This window comes from Sciurus carolinensis, chromosome 12 (assembly GCF_902686445.1).
Source record: "Sciurus carolinensis chromosome 12, mSciCar1.2, whole genome shotgun sequence".
Taxonomy (NCBI): Eukaryota; Metazoa; Chordata; class Mammalia; order Rodentia; family Sciuridae; genus Sciurus; species Sciurus carolinensis.
Genome location: NC_062224.1, coordinates 53131527 through 53139957, shown reverse-complemented (window position 1 = coordinate 53139957; position 8431 = coordinate 53131527). Strand labels below are relative to the sequence as shown.

The window sequence follows — 8431 nt, the reverse complement described above, 5'->3', positions numbered from 1 at the left end:
CAGCCAGGAGAGATGTGGCTTCTTTTCTACACAAGAATATTGTGTAGCATGCCTTTCAGTTTAGTCAGGCAGTGTCTTCGATCTCTGATCTCTCCATACCAAGACATGCCTCAGGTCTCCTAAAAAAGTGGATTCATTTACTTCCCTTATTCCTCCCCTTTGCTCTGGCTGGTGCCTCTGGGGCAGCAGTGGAAGTGGGGATCACTTCCTTTTTTTTTTTTTTTTTAATTATATCCAACCTCCTTAGTCTCCAATCTGCTTTGAATGTCCTCTGTTAAATCCATGTAAAGCCCCCCCCATTTTGCCTAAAAAATTAAGTACCATGTTTACAATTCCTATTAGTAGAACATTTAAAAACTAGTGTTGATTAGGGCACTTAAAAACTAGTTTATGTTTAAGGTACTAGGTTTGTATAAGAATATTCTGATTGGGATTTCCAGAGTCTCTATTAGGTTATTTGGATTGAAGACCTGGATTTGGAATCTGAGAGACTCTGGGTTCTAACCTCTACTTTAAGGCAGGAGCATGCCTGTCATATCAAGAAATATTGAGGAAGCTGGTGTGACTTAGCATAGTGAAGGATGGAGAAGCTAAGGCTGGAGAGTTAGGGTGCGAACAGATCATATAGACCTTGAAGACCACTATCTGAATTTTGATTATTGTTTAAATGAGTTTTGCCAAGACCATGATCTGACTTGTATTTTAACAGAACCATGGCTGTTCTGTAGAAACATATTAATAGTTGATAAAGGTAGAAACAGGGAAATCCAGAGGGAAAGATTGTGATAGTCCAAGTAGTGATGATGTTGACTGGATCCAGGTTGTAGCAGGGAAAATAGCCAAAAATAGTGAAATTTTGGCTGTATTTTGAAAATCAAACATATGAATGTTCTAAAAATTTGAATGGGGGATTCAGAAAAAGAGGAGTCAAGGGGAACTCCAAGGTTTCAGCCTGAGCCTTTAGAAGGATGGACTTACTACTGTATGAAATAATAGAGGTTTCACAAAGTATGTAGGTTTGGAGGAGAGAGTTGATACAAGAGGCTCAGTTGGGAACAGTTTAAGTTTGCAATATCTATTAGCCATCCAAATTGAAAGGCCAAATAATCCCAGAGTTCCAGCTGAAAATACTATGAAGAAACCACTGGCAGATGGATGAAAATTAAAATCAAGAAAGTTGATATAATCAATAAGGGGAGACATGTGAAGGGAGAAGGAAAGATATCCAAGGACTGAGTGCTGGCATTTTGATATTTAGTAAAGGGAGAGGACAAAACAAGTAAGAGGAACTGAAAAGGAGTAGCTTTGGGGAAACCAAGCAAGTATGGTGTCCTAGAAGCTAAAAGAAGAGCGGGCATTTACTCTCTTGAGGTATATGAAGGCTGAGAACTAACCACTGGATTTAACAACATACAGCACATTGTGTTACTGAAGGGAACACTGGCACAGGAGAAAGGAGGTCATTTCAGGATCAATGTCCTTGAGTGGATAAGATGCTATGGGATGCAGCATAAGACTTGCTTTGCCTTATTTCCAGTTAAAAAAGCAAATCAGGTAGAAAATCCTCAAATCCAAAAGTAGTAAGCCATTTGACCAATAAGGAAGAATATCCTAATAAACCTGTAAAATTCTTAATAACCCTGTAAATCTTCTTAACTGGGAAGTTATTTCAATTTTTAAAGATATTCTGTAAATAATAGGATGCTTTTCACTTGATCACCAGGTGGAACACTCCTGTGGTAATGCTAAATTTCATCTCATTATTTAGTATACAAGTAGCTTGTTTACCATCTCTTGGTATAGTGCAAAACAAATTCCAAAAATAAAATTTTTGAACACCAATAAAACACAAACTTGGGATTTCTAGTCATTTTTTATTGTCACTTTCATAAAACAAAATGTAATAGATTATTCTTTTATAAATCTAGTCAATGGACAAGTTGGAAAAAGAAACCTGAGACAAAGCCTATGGCAGTCAATGTTCCAGAGATTCATTAATTTATAGTAAAAGACTAACATGACGCAGCATTTAACAGTTCTACTTCTGTAATAATGAGTATTGAGACTGAAACATTTCACAAGTTTGAATTCTAAAATTTTAGCTTGATTCATAATAGTAAAAAAAAAACTGGCTTTGAAATATTCATTTTATAATATCCAGTTTGAGTTTTCATATTAAAAATCATGAATTATTAAAAATTATTATATGAGATATTTTTTCACTTTTTAAAAAATTTAAAGTTCATAGACTAAGTGAACGTAACATTAAACGAGCCAATTGAAATTCTAGTAGATACCTGGTGAGATTATAATAGTTCAGTCCCTATCCCAAAGATGAAAAGGAAAGGTGACAGGAGGTGAGCTGAGCCCCTGGCTGGGGAACAGAAACAGGAAGAGTGGAGCAAGAGGAGAGATGCTTAGTCATTAAATGACGTGCTCACCTAGATAATAACAATATCTAGATTTGGTCAGTCCTATTCAATTCTGTCTCAGTTTTGACAACAAAACCACGCCACTTAAACAGAAATAGCTTAGATGTTTGTAGAATTCATCTCAGCCCAACATATGGCGCCTTTGGCAAGTAACCTCTGTAAGGCTGTTTCCAGTGAATGTTTCTGACATCATAACATTATTCTGAGGGTCAAGTGAGGTCGTAACTAGTAAAGAGCACAAAGCTCCTTAAACCATTACTATTGTAGTTTAATAATAATATATTGTCTTCCTAATTGTAATGATCTTTCAAGGGCAGAGAAAAGGAGGAAGAAGTATCTATATGGTCTTGAAATTATCTATGAAGTATTTATATGGTCTTCAAATTAAGTATCATTAACAATGACCTCTAGTAGAACTATTAGAGCAGTAACATCATTTAATAAAATTAAAAGAGCTAAGCAAAAGGTGCAAGGTCCCTATCCTATCCCTAAACTAGTAAATTCCTTTATAATTCTTTAGACTCTTTTTTTTTTTTTAAGGATCTTTCCATTTTATTAGATTAAAAAATCCTAACAAAACGAGTAGGAACCAGGGGCAAAGAAGGGGGAAGACAATTGAAGAGGAGCAGGCAAAGATCAGAGATATAAGGGGGAGAAGTAGAGAGGGAAGGTCAAGAGCCCATGTCCCGGCAGGACAGAGATTTCTAAGGACTAAACATCTCTTCTTTTGATGACAATTTTCTGGCATAAGGCTCGGGGCCCAGAGTCAGGGAGGGGCTCAGGAGGTGGGGGCCCAGGGCCCAGGGCTGAACTGTAGGACACCGTTGTGGGCAGCAATGTGCTTCTTTAGGCCTCACGGATGGTCTTGAAGTTTCAAGCAGTGGCACAGGGTATGTCTGTAGCAGGGTCACCATATCGAGCTGGAGGATGGGTCACTGGGCAGTTCTCCCGAACACTGACTTTTAGGGGTTGACCTTGGGGGAACTATTCCTCAAATGTCGCATCATCACTAAATGTGAAGAAGGCACGTGAGCAATGAGCAGGTGGTACCACAGGTGCAGCCCCAGCATGGGGAGTCAATGCAGAAGCCATGGGAGCAGGATCAAGTCCTTCTACCTCCACATTCTCTTCCTCGGGGACCAGCTCCCCAACAAGCGGCACTGTCATTGAATGAGAGGTGATCATGGGCCCAGGGCACTTCCGTTTTTCGTGAACCTGCTTCTTTTTGTCAGCCTCAAGTCGCTCATGTGTCTCCAGTGAACGCAAGTTGAGCTCTTCTGTGCTCTTGGCTTCCCTGAGAGGTTCTTCTTGGGTCAATGGTCTCTCACAGTGGGGCCCCTTTCACCGCCGGGACTGGCCCTGCCTCTCCTGTACCTGAAGTAATGTTTGTGGAGGGTGTTCAGCTGTAGATTGATGCCTGGATTTCCAGCTGTCAGAGCCATCGTCCTCTAGTTCTAGTGACAGCAGTGCCTTCTTGGGCCTTTTGAGAGCTACCAGCTGGGGTACAAACCTTTCAAGGTCTCAAGCTCTCTAGAGACTCCTTATAGGCTTTGGTGACTACTTGGTGCTTCTTTCTTGGCTCTTCTGTTTCTCCATCACTGGCTGGTTCATCCCCATCATCAGTGTCAAAGTCAGAGTCCACCTTGTCCTCTGTGTCTGACTGGTCCCCTTGATACTCGTCTTCTCCAGATTCCTTAGTGAACCTCTGTAAGTCATCTGGTAGAACTCTTCTTCTTCCTCGGCCTCCAGAAGCCCAGAAAGCCTGTTCCCTGGGTCTTCCCAGGGGGGCCTGGCCCCCAGCCAAACTCATTTTGCCTAGCGAGACCCTGGGGCCACCAGGAGCCTGCTCACCCAGCTTGGTTCTCTTTAGCCTCTTCTTAAACAGATGAGCTACACATATTCATCTGTGGTAGTTAAATAAATTATTCCTGTTTTCTCAGGCATACAGACATAGACAATTATGTCTTCATTAGCACTGATGAAAAGTATAAATGTTTTATAACTAAAACTGCACATATGTTCAATTATTTTATCTTTAAAATAGTGGAGAAATAGTATTTACCAAAGTGAAAAACAAAAGTAAGGTAAATAAAAGGAACAGGTGTTAGGGATTCAATTAATGGGAAACATTACAGATTTTATTAGAGCATTTCTCTTACAGGAATTCTGCAACTTACTTTCTGCTGTGACACCTGCTTTGAACTGAAAGTGAATTATTGAGTACCTTTTCCTGTTACCGAGTCCCACAGTCTCTATTGGTCCCTTCAGCAGATCCTATGCTCCTGTGTCCATGAGCAATGAACTTGAGCAGAAGGAATTATGATGATTTTCATGTGGTCATAGAAAAGTCCATTCAGCAAAGTCCACACTTCAGCCTTATCCTTCTAAGCTACTTATCCCTACAGCCTGTGCCCCCCAAAACTCAACAGAGTTACTTGGGATTTATTTTTATCATTTTAGAACCTACAGAAGTAGTGTTAATGTACTCTACCAAGTGCTGGGGCTAGGGTGTGAGCCCAGCTCCTCACTGTGACTAGTTTTGTGGTTTGCTTTTGTGGAACATGGCTAGAGATGTGATTTTAAAATGGCTCAGTCAAGTAGAAAGAGAGGGAACAGCCGCAGTTAAAATGGTGTGTCTGTTAGGGTGTGTTCAGTCTGCAGCAACTGAGTACCCTAACCCTAATTGCCTTTAGCCACAGAGGGGGCTTATGGGCTCCTGTGACTGGCATTCTGCCTCCTGCAGTGCCAGCTCCCTTTTATGGCCTCTGCTGTCTTTTGTTAGTTCCTGGGGCTGTGTGCTTCCCCTGATGTGGGAGGGGGACATGGAAGAAGGCTGCTTCAAGTAGCTGTCTTTTGAGAAAGAGCATGCAAGTTCCCAAACCACCTGATTAACTACTGGTCATATTTCATTAGCCAGAAAGTTCCTGACCTCGAATCCAGTCATTCTGGCAGGGGAGGGAATTTTCCCACTACTGGGTTGATCTGGCCAGGGACCCATTCCTGAAACTTCACACAAACCCCCAGCTGTCCAGGTCCACTACTAGTGGACATGGTAACAGGTTAGTGTTCCATTTCCTGATCTGCAAAGTGGAGGGAGTAAAACTATATTCTTTTAGGGTAGTTGTGCTGATTCCTTGACTTAACGTAAGGCACTGGAAACATACTAGGCCAGGTAGCCAGTGACACCTGTATTCATAACAAATGATATAAAGTGGTCCTAGTGATTCCTCTTGTCATCAGGTGCTTTAAATTTGATAAAGTTGTCAAATGCTTCACATCACATTATTTTGCGCTTCTAACCATTATGCCCATTTCTTTGGATACTTATGTCATTATTTTTTCCCTGTTGATGATAATATTTCCTTCTCCAAATTCTACTTTTATTTTTCTCATTATTCTCTTTCAAAATAAAGTTTTAAATAACAAATTTCAAATAGAACTAGTGGATACAACAATGGAAGTTCTTGATTACCTCGTAGACATTGGATCATGAGTCTGGTTGGTCCACATATAGCTTTCTGTATAGTTGTCTCCAGTCTGAAACTTTTACATACTGTAATCGTACCCCTTCCCTGAAGACACCATCTCCATTTTACAATTATGTGCCGACATACCCTAAATACAGTCATCTCACCACAGTCATAGGATCTGCCTCTGTGGATTCAACTAGACATGGTCTGAAACATTCAGAAGCTTAGCATCTGTGCCAAACCCTGAATGATACAGCAGGTCAACTATCTATATGATATTCTCCTTGCATTGTGCATTATAAGTAATCTGGCAAAGATTTCAAGTCTGAGGAAAGACATTTGTAGATAATATGCAAAAGTGATGCCATTTTACACAGGGGGCTTCAACATCTGAGGGTTTTTGTTCCTGTCATTTTGTCCACATTGGATATGGAGGGAGGGAGCTGTGTTTGAGACCTGAGTGATGTGTAGATCCGTAAGGTCTCTGGATGCTCTCTCTCCCTTCTTCCTTCTCTCCTTCCATCGTAATTTCAGACTGCAGAGAGCCTCACACTCTTCCCCACTAAAGTCCATGGCCTCTGATGCCTGTCTGCTTACCTCTGAGTCTGGCATCTAGAGCACCCCAGCCCCACATCTGGCCTTTTCCCTGCCTCTCCTCCCTTGCTCACTCTTGGGCTGCTCTGCCTGTGTCTTTCTTGCAATCCAAAATTGCACCTTCAGAATATCTGGTGTTATTCTATAACAAAGAAACCTGAACATTTATTAAAAATGCTTATTCCCTTAACTGTCTCATTTGATTAAGGATTTGATGTTACTATTATTTAATATTTTTTTATTGTAAACAAATGGGATACATGTTGTTTCTCTGTTTGTACATGGCGTAAAGGCATACCATTTGTGTAATCATAAATTTACATAGGGTAATGTTGTTGTTTGATTCATTCTGTTATTTTTTCCCTTCCCCCCACCCCTCCCACCCCTCTTTTCCCTCTATACAGTCCTTCCTTCCTCCATTCTTGTCCCCCTCCCTAACCTTAACTCTAACCTTAACACTAACCCCTCCCACACCCATTATGTGTCATCATCCACTTATTAGCGATATCATTCGTCCTTTGGTTTTTTGAGATTCGCTTATCTCACTTAGCATGATATTCTCCAATTTCATGCCTTTGCCTGCAAATACCATAATTTTATCATTCTTTACGGCTGAGTAATATTCCATTGTATAAATATACCACAGTTTCCTTATCCATTCATCAATTGGCTTGTTGGTTCCACAAGCTGGCTATTGTGAACTGAGCAGCTATGAACATTGATGTGGCTGTATCTCTGTAATATGCTGATTTTAAGTCCTTTGGGTATAGACCAAGGAGTGGGATAGCTGGGTCAAATGGTGGTTCCATTCCAAGTTTTCTGAGGAGTCTCCACACTGCTTTCCAGAGTGGCCGCACTAATTTGCAGCCCCACCAGCAATGTATGAGTGTACCTTTCTCCACACATCCTCTCCAACACCTGTTGTTGCTTGTATTTTTGATAATCACCATTCTAATTGGGGTAAGATGGAATCTTAGGGTGGTTTTGATTTGCATTTCTCTTATTACTAGAGATGTTGAACATTTTTCCATATGTTTGTTGATTGCTTGTAGATCTTCTTCTGTGAAGTGTCTATTCATTTCCTTAGCCCATTTGTCAATTGGATTATTTGGGTTCTTGGTGTAGAGTTTTTTGAGTTCTTTATAGATTCTGGAGATTAGTGCTCTATCTGAAGTATGATTGGCAAAGATTTTCTCCCACTCTGTAGGCTCTTTCTTCGCATTGCTGATAGTTTCCTTTGCTGAGAGAAAGCTTTTTAGTTTGAATATATCCCAGTTATTGATTCTTGCTTTTATTTCTTGTGCTATGAGAGTCCTGTTGAGGAAATCTGGACCTAAGCCAACATGTTGAAGCCCTGGACCTAATTTTTCTTCTATAAGATGCAAGGTCTCTGATCTGTTTCCGAGGTCCTTAATCCATTTTGACTTTAGTTTCATGCATGGTGAGAGATATGGGTTTTGTTTCATTCTGTTGCATATGGTTTTCCAGTTTTCCCAGCACCATTTGTTGAAGAGGCTATCTTTTCTCCATTGCATATTTTTGGCCCCTTTGTCTAGTATGAGAAAACTGTATTTATTTGGGTTTGTGTCCGTGTCCTCTCTTCTGTACCATTGATCCACCTTTCTATTTTGGTACCAATACCATGCTGTTTTTGTTACTGTTGCTTTGTAGTAGAGTTGAAGATCTGGTATTGCGATACCCCCTGCTTCACTCTTTCTACTGAGAATTGCTTTAGCTATTCTGGGTTTTTTGTTCTTTCAGATGAATTTCATAATTGCTTGCTCTATTTCTGTAAGGTACATCATTGGGATTTTAATTGGAATTGCATTAAATCTGTATAGCACTTTTGGTAGTATGCCCATTTTGACAATATTAATTCTTCCTATCTAAGAACATGGGAGATCTTTCCATCTTCTAAGGTTTTCTTGAATTTCT

At 40.3% G+C, this 8431-nt stretch overlaps 1 pseudogene; it reads right to left on the bottom strand.

The window, feature by feature from the left end:
* Positions 1-3143: 3143 nt before the first annotated feature.
* LOC124961325 (vacuolar protein sorting-associated protein 72 homolog) lies at positions 3144-4242 on the bottom strand (annotated as a pseudogene).
* Positions 4243-8431: the final 4189 nt, after the last annotated feature.